The sequence below is a fragment of the Rhinolophus ferrumequinum genome, chromosome 21, assembly GCF_004115265.2.
Source record: "Rhinolophus ferrumequinum isolate MPI-CBG mRhiFer1 chromosome 21, mRhiFer1_v1.p, whole genome shotgun sequence".
NCBI lineage: Eukaryota > Metazoa > Chordata > Mammalia > Chiroptera > Rhinolophidae > Rhinolophus > Rhinolophus ferrumequinum.
In genome coordinates, this window is record NC_046304.1 from 18,909,484 (window position 1) to 18,920,799 (window position 11,316).

Sequence of the window (11,316 nt, forward strand, 5' to 3'; positions counted from 1 at the left end):
TTTACAAGTGTAGGTGGGATCTCCAACTGTCTCCGGGCGATCCGGTTCCAGGGACACACCCCATTCTGTGTGTGTGTGTGTGTGTGCGCGCGCGTGCGCACGCGCTTAGCCTCGCTGTAGTTTGTCAGAAGCAGTAGTTTCAGGCTGGGGGAGCAGGGCTTGAAGCTGACTGACATGCATCCTCCCATGAGCACGGGGTCGAGGGTTAGGTCACACGTCCCAGTGGGCTATCTGTTGCATCCTTGGGGGTCTCGAGGGGTGCCCCCGACCCAGAGCTTCCAGAGTAGTCATGAGAGAATAGGTTCCCTTTTCTCTGTGACTCACAGCTGGTTCTTAAGTCAAGTTCCCTGAAAGATCACGATTCAGCTAATTCTCTCCCTGGCCCCATTAATCTGAGCTGACTAAGCAAGAGCCATAGGCGGGGTAGAGACCCGGGAATGTTCATGACGGCCATTCCTAAACAACCTGACAGGCCTCCTCGCTTCAGCTTCTGTCCATCTCCCTGCCTGGGGACTGGCCATGCCAAATTGGATCAGATACACTCCCAGCCTCCCGAGAAATGTTGCCACTACCTCCTTTAAGGCCCTCTGAGCATGTCTCTCCATGTCCCCCTTCTGCCGGCCACCCACCCACAATGTAGAGAGATCCATCTGGACATCAGACCTCACCTGTCTCGTTGCATCTGAATTAATTTGTACTGTTTGGCCAGCATCCAGCCTGAAAAGTCCAGATGGGATTGGGACGTTCAGGGCTTCTCTAGGGATGAGGCTATCCCATCCATTTTATCCTAGTGGCACGGCTCTGGGCTTTTCCTGAACACTGGAGAAGGTGGAGGACAAATCAGGACCTGGTGGGGGCGCTGATGAGGGGTGTTGGACTCGGAGGAGTATCTCCAGTGTATGGAAAGATCCACATGGCGGTGGGGCCGAGGAAGTGAGGGGGGGGGAAGAGAGGGATGGGGTGTGGAGATAGAGGTGAAATTGGGGATGGGAACTTGGATAGGGGTTGGAGATGGGAACGGGGAGAGGGCGGGGTTGCGAACGCAGACAGGGATGGAGGGGCAGGGTTACGGAGCTGGTGGGGTCGAGGTTGGTATGGGCAGAGAGATGGAGTTAGGGGCAACGGCTGGGAATGGATTAATTGGAAAGACCAAAACTCTTCGGGGACCTTTGATTGATGCTTCTGAGATGCACTCTCTGGGAGGTCATCTGGTCATTCCCCCGCTCCTGGGCATGTTGCCAGCCCAACCACACCCTTCTCAGATCAATGGGTGCCTCTCCACTCAGGAAACCACCTCCTGTGGTCACACACGCTCGCCAAACTCAATTTAAAATGCTGAAACGTCTATCTGAAGACTAATGTCCATCTCTCCTGCTACAGAAGCAAATCGTTGGCCTGTTAAACTGCCCCCTGCAGGCTTCAGCAGGGATGGTGGACTGTGACTGGGAAGGAAAGAAGGGAGGGCATACCTGTGGGACCTCTCTGTCCCCTGCATCCCTCGCTTATGAGGAAACAAGGGGAGGCAGGGAGAAGTGTCTGCCAACAGCCCCCTCCTCGCTGGAGTGTGGAGATGGAGAGAATAACACAGGGGCAGTGGGCACGGGGCCTTCTTTCTGTCCCTTCCTGTATACAAACGCCCAGGACATTTCAGTGTGACTTGGTAACAGTCTTTGGCTATGTGCTTGAGCCCTGTGCAGGCAGAGGGGGTTTGGTTGGTCCATGAAGACTTAAGCAGGAAGGAGGGAGGTTAGACATCAGGAAGGACTTCCTGGTTGGGAAGGATGGAGAGCTCACGGGAAGTGGTGCTGTGTTGCTTACTTAGAGGGCAGATGGTGCTCTCCATGGGGGTTAAAGGAACGCTGTGCCTGAGACCAAGGAAGGGATACACGACAGCTTCCCAGAAGGTGTGTGTCACCAGTGGGCTTTCCCCTTGTCTTCAACTGTCCCAAGACTTTTTCCTTTGCATAATGAATGATGAAAGTTGTCGGCTGGGGACCATGTGGGGTCTGTATGTGGATGAGACAAAGATGGGGAGCATGGAGGGGTCCTAAACCCCCTAATTTTCCTCTTGCCTTCCCAGGAGCATAATCGAGAGGATTCTGGGGCTCCCTGAGCCCCTGGGAAATAAAGTCCTCTGAGAACTCCCTGGCATTCCTGGGAGAACAGGTTCCTGGCCCTGGGAGGTGAGTGAGGCGCCGGGCCTGGGGGGGTAGCGTGCCTCAGCAGGCCCTGGAGCCGGGAGCTGAGCTCTGCAGAGGCAGGCGGGGCTGGGCGGGAGCTGGGAGGACATGTGCCTCTCCCCATGGCACCTTTGCCTCTGAAGATCCCGAGTCCAACTGTGGCCTGGCCTGGGCCACCAAAAGAGAGGGGCCAGGGCAGGCAGTGCTCCTCCCATCAGTTGGGGATGCCCTTCTACTGCCTGTGTCCTAGGGGTCAGGGAATGACAAAGGTGGTGAAAGTGCCTCAGCCAGGCACGACGGGAACAGGAGTGGAGTGCAATACCACCTTCCCCACTCATCCTCCAATCAGCCCAGAGGAACTGGGAGCAGAGAAGGCTATGGGGGCCAGCAGAGCTGGCCCCTGTGGCACCAGAGACTTCAGACTGTAGGAAGGACTTCATGGCTGGGAGAGAACTGATAGATATTCCTCCGTCAGGATTAGGAAAGCAAGGAGGGGCCAGCCCTGTCTGGTGTGGGAAATGACCAGCCTAGGGGCCAGGGGACGGGTGAGATGACATCTCAAGAGAATGGTCCCTCGCCACTCAGGTCCTTTCCCTCTGACCAGCTGTGGGCCACAATGCACATACAAGCATATTCCCCCACACCTGTAGGTGCAGAGAGAAGAGGCAAACACACCCACTTGTGTGTTTGGACATTTAATCTAACTTGCTTCTTTGGACATTTAGGGAGGGCCTGGGGGACTCCACGGGGAATGCCAGAGCCTTACCTGACCAGGTAGGGGGTGGGGAGGAGCCATGGCAGCCAGAGGGGTCTTCCTGCTGCTTCAGCCATTTCCCTACAGGCTTTCACTTCCCAGACCCCAATTCTAGGCTTCAAGGGTCTGAGAACTCCCTGCCTGTCCCAAATCTGCTTATCAGGCCGCTTGGCTTCAGGGGTCTTGAGGAAGAGAGAGATTCCTAGACCTCCGGGGGTTTCTGCCTTGACTCAGCATCAAGGTCCGACTACAGCACCTGTTTGCCACCTGTCTGTCTCTCCACCAGGTGCACTGACTCCTTCCTGCAACTCAGGTCTCCCCACAGGTCCGAGGCATCTAGACCCCAGCCCAAGCTGCCCTGAGAAGTTGGCCAACATACACCGTTGTCACCACCCAGCCCCCAGAGCTGAGCTCTCCCCTCTCCATCTGGAAAAACCACTGATACGGGAATCTGCCGCCCCGTCTTTCAGCTCAAGTTTTCCAGTTCTAGCACTTCCGAGTTCTCATTTTCTCCCAGCACAGCGTGGCTAAGCGCACCCTCTCCAACACACAGAGGCACACTCAAACTCCAACAAACACCGGACTGAAAAGCCACGCTACAGCAAGAAGGACTGAAGTTAGACAACCTGGAACAGGAACAAGAGGGAGGAGCGTGGAGGAGGGGGTCCTCCTTGGCCCTTCAGGCACTCACCACACTTCCTGAGTCTCCCTTGCGGTGCCGTGAGAAGATGGAGAGGACCCCAGTGCTCTCAGTTACTTCCCAGGGCCCGTTAAAAAAGTAACCCCCCACCCCATGCCCTGGCCCAGCCCTGCTGGCCTCCACGGCTGACTGAGGCCGGGGCTCCTCTTACCTGCTCAATGAAGCAGGTCGGCGTGGGGGCCCAAGGCTGGGGGGCCAAGAGCTCAGTCCGTCTGTCAGTCCGTCAGCTTGGCCGTCCCGGGTCTGTGCTGACATCAGGTGAGGGGAGGCAGCTGCTGGGTGAGCCAATAATTATGATATCAGCTTCCCCTTGCCCCGAGGGGCTGCTGCCAAAACGGGGAGAAGAACAAGGTGACTAAGAAGCTAGTTTGCTCCTTGGCTCTTGTTTGACAGGTACAGGCTCCTGTGCCCGCCCCAGCCGCGCCCCGGCCCCCCCAACCCCTCCCTCCTTCTGGACCAGCCCAGGCCCCCTGTCTCTGCCAGCGGGCACAGCCTGTGGCCTGTGGAGGAGGGGGTGTCCCGTGGCCCCCACCTGCACCCGAGAATGTAGATGTCAGCCCCCATGGGTGGGGCACAGGCCTGTCAAGACATGTACACATGTGTCAGGAGAGCCGGGCCACCACATGTATGTTCACGGAGCCAGTGAGATGGTTCTGGGGAACAGCTCTGGGTGGTGGCCCAGGGTTCTCTGAGGCCTGGTGGTAGTTGTGACCCCTCAAAAGCAGGCATAAGCACAGATTTGCTGAGAATGCTCTGCCCATGCAGTCTGGCCATCTCTCTGTCTCTCCATCATTCCTCTGACACCCTCAGGGAGATTCCTTCTGTGTGTGTGGGGGAGTGCACCCACGTGTACATGTGTCGGTGACTCCCTGTGTGCGTCTGTGGACATGTGAATCTCTCCAAGTGTCTGTCTGTTCATCTCCTGGGTTGGTGTGAACCTGCATCAGGGCTCTGTGTGGGTCTGTGTCCCTATGTCCAGCCCTGTGTCCATGCCCTCTTGTGTGTCATCTGTGTGTTTATACCCTCTTGCCTGTGCACACATGTCTGCTCTGGGCCAGTAAGCCTGTCCTGGGTGTATATCTGACTCTGAGTGGGTAGAAATGGGGGCCCCTGGGTTCTGGGTCGTGATCCCACGGCCGCTCTTTATGGTCTAGAGAATGGAAACAGAAACCCATGTGGTTGTGGGCTCTGGTCCTGGCCCCCGAGAGTCCACCTTGAGATTAGAGTGCCTGGTGAACCCTGGGAGTTGGTCCCACTGCTCCTACCTAGACTCAGGCCTCAGGCTTGTCCCTGGCTCCCTGACAGCCCTCTCTGTTTTGCCCATTCCCTGTCCCCACCACTTTCTCACTGCTTCCTTTTTCCTCTTCTTTGTCCCACCCCTGTCTCTATCCCTGGCCATTCTTTCCCTCCTCCCCTCACCCCCTTATCCTGGCCACTAAGCCTTCTACTCTGTCTTCCTGGAACTAAAGGCTCCAGGGACCTAGTGGGAGATCTGGTGCCCAGCAAGACCAGGGATTTGGCTTCTGACCTGAGGGCGTGGGCAGGTCAGCTCTTCCCCACTTACTCTATCTCATGTCAGCCGTGGCTAGGGGCATGGTGGTGGTCATCTGGCACCAGGGTGGGGTAGACTAAAACATTTGGAGACTTCTTGGTCCAGGCAGGAATATCCATTTCAGACAAGAGGGCACTGAAGCAGATAATAATGAACGTATCTGTGAAAGATGGTCATCTTCCATACTTACCACTCTGAGCCTCAGTTTCCTTGACTATTAATAAAGGAATCATATTTTTCACCCATAGAGTTGTTGTGAGGATTAAATAAGATTGTGTTCAAAGTTCCTAGCACAATCCCTGGTGTGTGTGTGTGTGTGTGTGTGTGTGTGTGTGTGTGTGTGAATATTAAATGCTCAATAAATGCATGCCTCCTTTCTCTTCACCAAGCCCAGTGGAGCTGTGTAGGAAATGAGGATGTGCTGCCTTGCCCACTTGGGAACAGAAACTGTGTTCTGGGGATAGAACAGAGGCCCTGACTCAATCCACCTTTCTCTGGGACTCACATTAGCAATCAAAGTCCTGCTCCCATAATTTCATAATGGATGGAATTTCACAGTGAAAGAGCAGCTGCCAGAACCTACAAGCGTGTTTGCTATTTGCTTCTATCTGATGTGTACAGGGCTAATTGTCACTTCTAGACTCACAGGTAATTTCATATGGATACTCTGGGCACAGAGAACCATAAACGTTTGTAGATTGGAGGCTGCTATCATTGCTATCAATCAACATTATTCTGAAGGCCCTAACTAGTGCAATAAGATAAGAAAAAGAAATGAGGGATATAAATATGAGAAGGAAAAGAGGCAAAATCTTTAAGAAGTACCAATGATGTGATTGTTTACTTAGGAAATCTAAGAGAATCAACTGAAAAACTATTAGAACTAAGGAGAGAAATTAGTTCTAAACGTTTTTCAGTTTTTCAGTTCAGTTGAACTAAGGAGAGAAATTAGTAGGTAGCAGAATATGTGTTAAGTATAGAAAAATCAAAACCATTTCTATCAAATATATGGTGATGGAAAGAGAACTGACTCTGGGTGGTGAACACACAATGGGATTTATAGATGATGTAATACAGAATTGTACACCTGAAATCTATGTAATTTTACTAACAATTGTCACCCCAATAAATTAAAAAAAACACACAACCATTTCTATACAACTAAAACAACAATTGGATAATATAAGGAGACAAAAGATCCAATTCACAATGGCAACATTACAAAATACCCAGAAATAAACTTAATAAGAAATACATAAACTATACATGAGGAAAACAGTAGAGCTTTACTGACAGACATAAAATAATACCTATCAGGTTCCTGAACTGGAAAGCTCAATATAATATTGTAAAGATGTCAAGTCTGCCCTAATCTATAAATTAAATGTAATTAAAATTAAAAGTCTAATTCTCCCACCCCTCTCCGAACTTAACAAGTTGATTGATTCTGAAGTTTGGGAAGAGTAAATACTTGAGAATAGCTTAGATCTTTTTGGAAAAGAAGACTAATGGGAGAATTTACCTTGCCTGATTTCAAAATATTCAAGAAGGCTTCTTCAATTAAAACAGAGTGATTTGGTGCAAATTAACAAATAAATTAATCGAATAATAGAGTCCAGAATAAAACTGAGTATTTGTGAGAAGTGGGTATATGATAATAAGGTGTTTTAAAGTAGCAAGAAAGTAAAAAATTGAATAAATGGACTTGGGGTAATGGGCTTTCCATTTGAAAGAAAAGTTAAGACCTATTTCACACTATACATTTTTTTTAAAATCTAGATTAAAAATCTAATATAAGGGCCGGCCTGGTGGCTCAGGCGGTTAGAGCTCCATGCTCCTAACACCGAAGGCTGCCGGTTCGATTCCCACAGGGGCCAGTGGGCTCTCAACCACAAGGTTGCCAGTTCAACTCCTCGAGTCCCACAAGGGATGGTGGGCTGCGCCCCCTGCAACTAGCAACGGCAACTAGACCTGGAGCTGAGCTGCGCCCTCCACAACTAAGACTGAAAGGACAACAACTTGAAGCTGAACGGCACCCTCCACAACTAAGATTGAAAGGACAACAACTTGCCTTGGAAAAAAAGTCCTGGAAGTACACACTGTTCCCCAATAAAGTCCTGTTCCCCTTCCCCAATTAAAAAAAAAAAAAAACTAATATAAAATGAAAATCATATAAATCAATAGAAAAAATATAGGAAACATTTTTACAATTATGGAGTGGAAAAGGCATTTTTAAAGCATAACATCAAATCCAGAAGCCACAAAGGAATATGTAACTTGACTAAGTGAAAATTAAATATTTCATTAGAGCAAAATATACCATAGTAAAGTGAAAAGACTAAAAACAGCCTGGAAGAAAGTGTTGCAACATATATAACAAAGGGCTGATATCTATAATATATAAAGAGCTCCTCTAAATAAGTAAGAAGAAAGACAATCTCAGAATAATGGGCAAAGGACATGAATATGTAATTCACAGTTGAAATGGCCAATAAATAAATGAAACGATTTTCAATTTCATAAAAAATCAAGGAATTGTGAATTAATTCAGCAGCCAAAGGCCCCTGGAAGGCTGTGATGAGATGACAGGAGAGACTGTGGTTTTTCACCTTATCCTAGTGAGACTCTGCTTCTGATGGGTGAGATGAACATGTTCTCTTCCGAGACCGGATCCTCCTCTGCCCCGGGAATGGGTGTGGGCTCTGGCTCCATCTTTCCTTTGGGAAGCACTATTTCCTCATTGCATGCAGTCTGGGAGTTGAAGCAGGAACCGTGGACTGAAAGGAGGTTTGTGAGGTCCTTCTCCTCATCCTCTGCCCCCAGACGGAACCATCCTCTCCTTCTCTCATCACACCAGCCCCTCAGAATTCTCTCCTAGGCCCAGGAAGTCTGTCTGGTGTCTAGCTTCAACTCAAGCAGCTGTAGTGTTTGTTGGCTCTGCTCCACTGCAAAGGACTTCCATCTGGAGGTTTGATCTCACATTCTCCAGCGCCCTCATTTTAGGGTCTGCAGCTGTAGCTGAGCTGGGCCATGGCCTGGATGGGCTGTAGCTGGGGCTAGTTAAACAGACTGGGGCCAGGGGAATCTCTTTGTCTTCCTGGAGACTGGAGGTCAGAACCGGTTCATTGTCTGCTGCAGAGCTCTGCCCAGGGCTGGGCTGTTTTGAGCCAGTAGCAGCCCTGACTAGGCATGGAAATCCCTGGGGCCAATTCTGCTATGCTCCAATCTGAGGCAAGACTCTGGTGACTCCAGAGAGAAGGAAGAGCCTGTTCCCACCCTTGGGAGCCCCAGTGTGCTGGTGGAGGGCCCCCCTCCCTGTACCCCACGTTAGGACTGGCCATGTTCTGTCCACTTCTGCTCCATATGAGCAGACTTCTCTTCCCAAAGTGGGTTCCCAAGACAGGGCCTGCCACTTCCCAGGCCTTCTGAGTCTTACTCCATTGGCATGGAAGATACTTTAGAACATCTGCAGAGGAACTGGGCCCAAGCATAGCTGCCACGAGTCCCTGAGGCCCGAGAACCTCATGTCTAAAACGGGTTGGAGAGGTGTAGGATTCATCAGGATGGGTTTCTTGGGGGAAAACAAGCAGCTCCTTGGCTGTGGATGATGGACTGGCTAGAGCTGTGGAGGGTGTGTGTCCAGAGTGCTGGGTTGGGAGGTCTGAGCCTGTTCTGGTTGGCTGGCCCTCTGGGAAATCCAGGGAGTTTCCAAGCCGAGAGCTTGGTGGGGGGGGCGTCTAGAGGGGAGGGACATAGCTAGTGTCCTGCTGGGGGGCGGGGAGGGCAGGCTTCTCCTGTCTTGTCTTAATCCCTCCTGCTTCTGGGAGGCAAAGTGGTGGAGGTGGGAAGGTACAATGCTGATTTGTATGTGTGTTCAGTGTCTGTGTTCACTGTGCATGAGTGTGTCTGTGTAGTTATATTTCTGTTCTCATGTTCACACGTGCCACCATGGATGTACATTGAAGTCTGTGGAGCTATAACGTGATACTGGGCACGTCCATGTAAGAGTCTGTGTACTCGTGAGAACACTCAGGTCTGACACTGTGGACATGGGCATGTTTACGTGGGTGTCTCAGCAACTGCGTACAAATCTGTGACTGTGTGTGTGTGTGCGCGCGCGCGCGTGTGTGTGAAGGACTCTGGGTGTCTGAAGGGCTGTGGGTACCTGAGTAATTTTGCACATCCAAGTGTCTGTGTGTGTGTAACTGTGTGTATCCCTGTCTGGGCTTGTGTCTGTGAGTTACTCTCTGTGTACCCAAGAATTTGTAGCTCTGTATACGTGTCTGTGGGTCTCCCACGCCTAAGAACATCCCTTCTGAATCCCTGTCACAATCTTCCAATCAGGCCGTTCTATCCCCTTTCCCCCTGACCGCAAGTGCCCCCGTCTTCCCCCTCCGCTCCCTGAAGTGGAGGGCATACCCTTTCGAAGGCGCTCAGACCCCCTGTGCCTGGTAAAGCCTCATGGCTCTGTCTGTCATGATGAATGGGGCCCAGACTGGGGGCACCGTCTTCAGGCTGGTCCCCACTAGAACCTCACCCATCCCAGTCCTGCCCGACCCCTCACCATGCACCCCATGGCTGCACTGCTCTGTCTCCTGCACAGCTTACCCGTCCCTTTTCAGGAAGCAGCCTCTCCTCTGAGACTTTGGGGAGACAGGGAAGTCATGTCCTGAGGTTCCAAGGAGCCTACTCTGGGGTTGAGGACCCTAACCCCAGAGCTGCTTCTGATTTAAAGCCCAAGTCAAGGTGAACCCAGGGAATGGGATCAATAGCCTTGCTCCCACCTCCTCCATCTCCCTAACAAATGCTCCTTTTCCACCCTGCAAGGTTTCTCCTTGAAAATTTTGGCCTGCGAGCTCATCCCTGGGCCCTCTGGCTGCCACAGTTGCCTCTGGGTCTGGTGCTGGCAAGTAGGAGGAGGGTGAGGTAAACAGCGACACTCCCAGGGCCCTGGCTAGTGGCAGGGGAAAACAATAGGATTTGGCTCCAAAATCTGGGCCTATGCTGAGCCAGAGCTGACACTGACCCAGAGGGGCCAAGACGTTGTCTCAAGGTCACACAGCAGCCTAGAAAGAAGCTTTGAGGGCATGTCCAATTTTCCTCCAGGATTAAGAAGCCCCCTATGCATCTGATACATTAATTCATTCATACAATAGTTACTGTGCTAGGAACTGAGGACACAGCTGTATCAGGCAGACTGTCCTCAAGTTGTTTCCGGCCTCATTGATCTCCTCCAGCAATGGCGAGCTCACTACCATGGCCATTCTTGAGTCCCAGCACTGCACAAATTCAGCTGGTAGGAGACACCCAAAGCCCCTTGCTAGCTTCCTGGGAGCCATGGTGAATAGGTGCGGAGCCCAGGAAGGGAGGGCACAGGCCCAAGTCTCAGCAGTGCTCTAGCCACCTGCCATAGCCCAGAGTGTGTGTGCAGGAGGAGCCGAGCTGCTAGGCTGCCTGCACAAACCTGACCTGGGCTGACAGGCCCTTCCTTCAAAGGCTGCCCTGGTCCATGCTGCTTTATTGCCCAGCTAATGACGGTGACTAGGCTGACAGGTGCCTCCTGCCTCCTGTCCACCCCCTGCCTGCTGAGGAAGATGGTTTCCGAGCACCCAGGGGAGGCCTGTCCCCCAAGCTCTGCCAGAGCACCCACCATGGGCGACCCCTCAACCCTCAGGCCTGCTTTCATCTACCCACTTCCCCAAGAAGGTCGAGTCAGTCGTCTTCATCTCCTGGGCCTGCTGTGTAACCTTAGGCCACATCTGGCTCTCTCTGAGCAGGACAGAGGGGAAAGGCGGGGGAGTATGAAGGAGAGCTGAGAACAGTGGACAGGGCATGTGCCTCCTGAGAAGCACACCCGCATCTTCCCCGGACAGGGCTGGACTGTGGGTCCCCAACCAGGGTCCAGAAGAAAGTGGTAGCAGAGGGTCCTCCCTACAGATATGGCTGGGGCTGCTCCTTAGAAACCCATTGCAATGTGGGTAAACAACGGGAGGAGTCCCACAGTTCTGGGGCTGGCCACTCCCAATGGGGGTGGGGGCTGCTGCCTGGGGCCTTGTGGGGGTCCTACTATGGGTCTGGGTGGGAGCTGTGATTTATGACTGTGCTTCATAAATGAGGAATGCCAGCCTGG

General features: G+C 52.0%; 1 protein-coding gene across 3 annotated transcripts in view; it reads right to left on the bottom strand.

Moving 5' to 3' along the window:
* Positions 1-10,354, bottom strand: part of FOXN1 (forkhead box N1) — a 34,023-nt gene extending 23,669 nt beyond the window's left edge. For 2 of the 3 annotated variants that reach the window (XM_033091455.1, XM_033091452.1), the window contains exons 1-3: positions 7,796-10,354; positions 5,199-5,321; positions 3,786-3,960 (exon numbers count right to left, since the gene is read on the bottom strand). The gene's annotated coding sequence lies outside the window, so the exon portion shown is untranslated. The remainder of the gene's footprint in view (positions 1-3,785; positions 3,961-5,198; positions 5,322-7,795) is intronic. The other variant, XM_033091453.1, reaches the window with a different exon arrangement.
* Between the last annotated feature and the right edge of the window lie 962 nt (positions 10,355-11,316).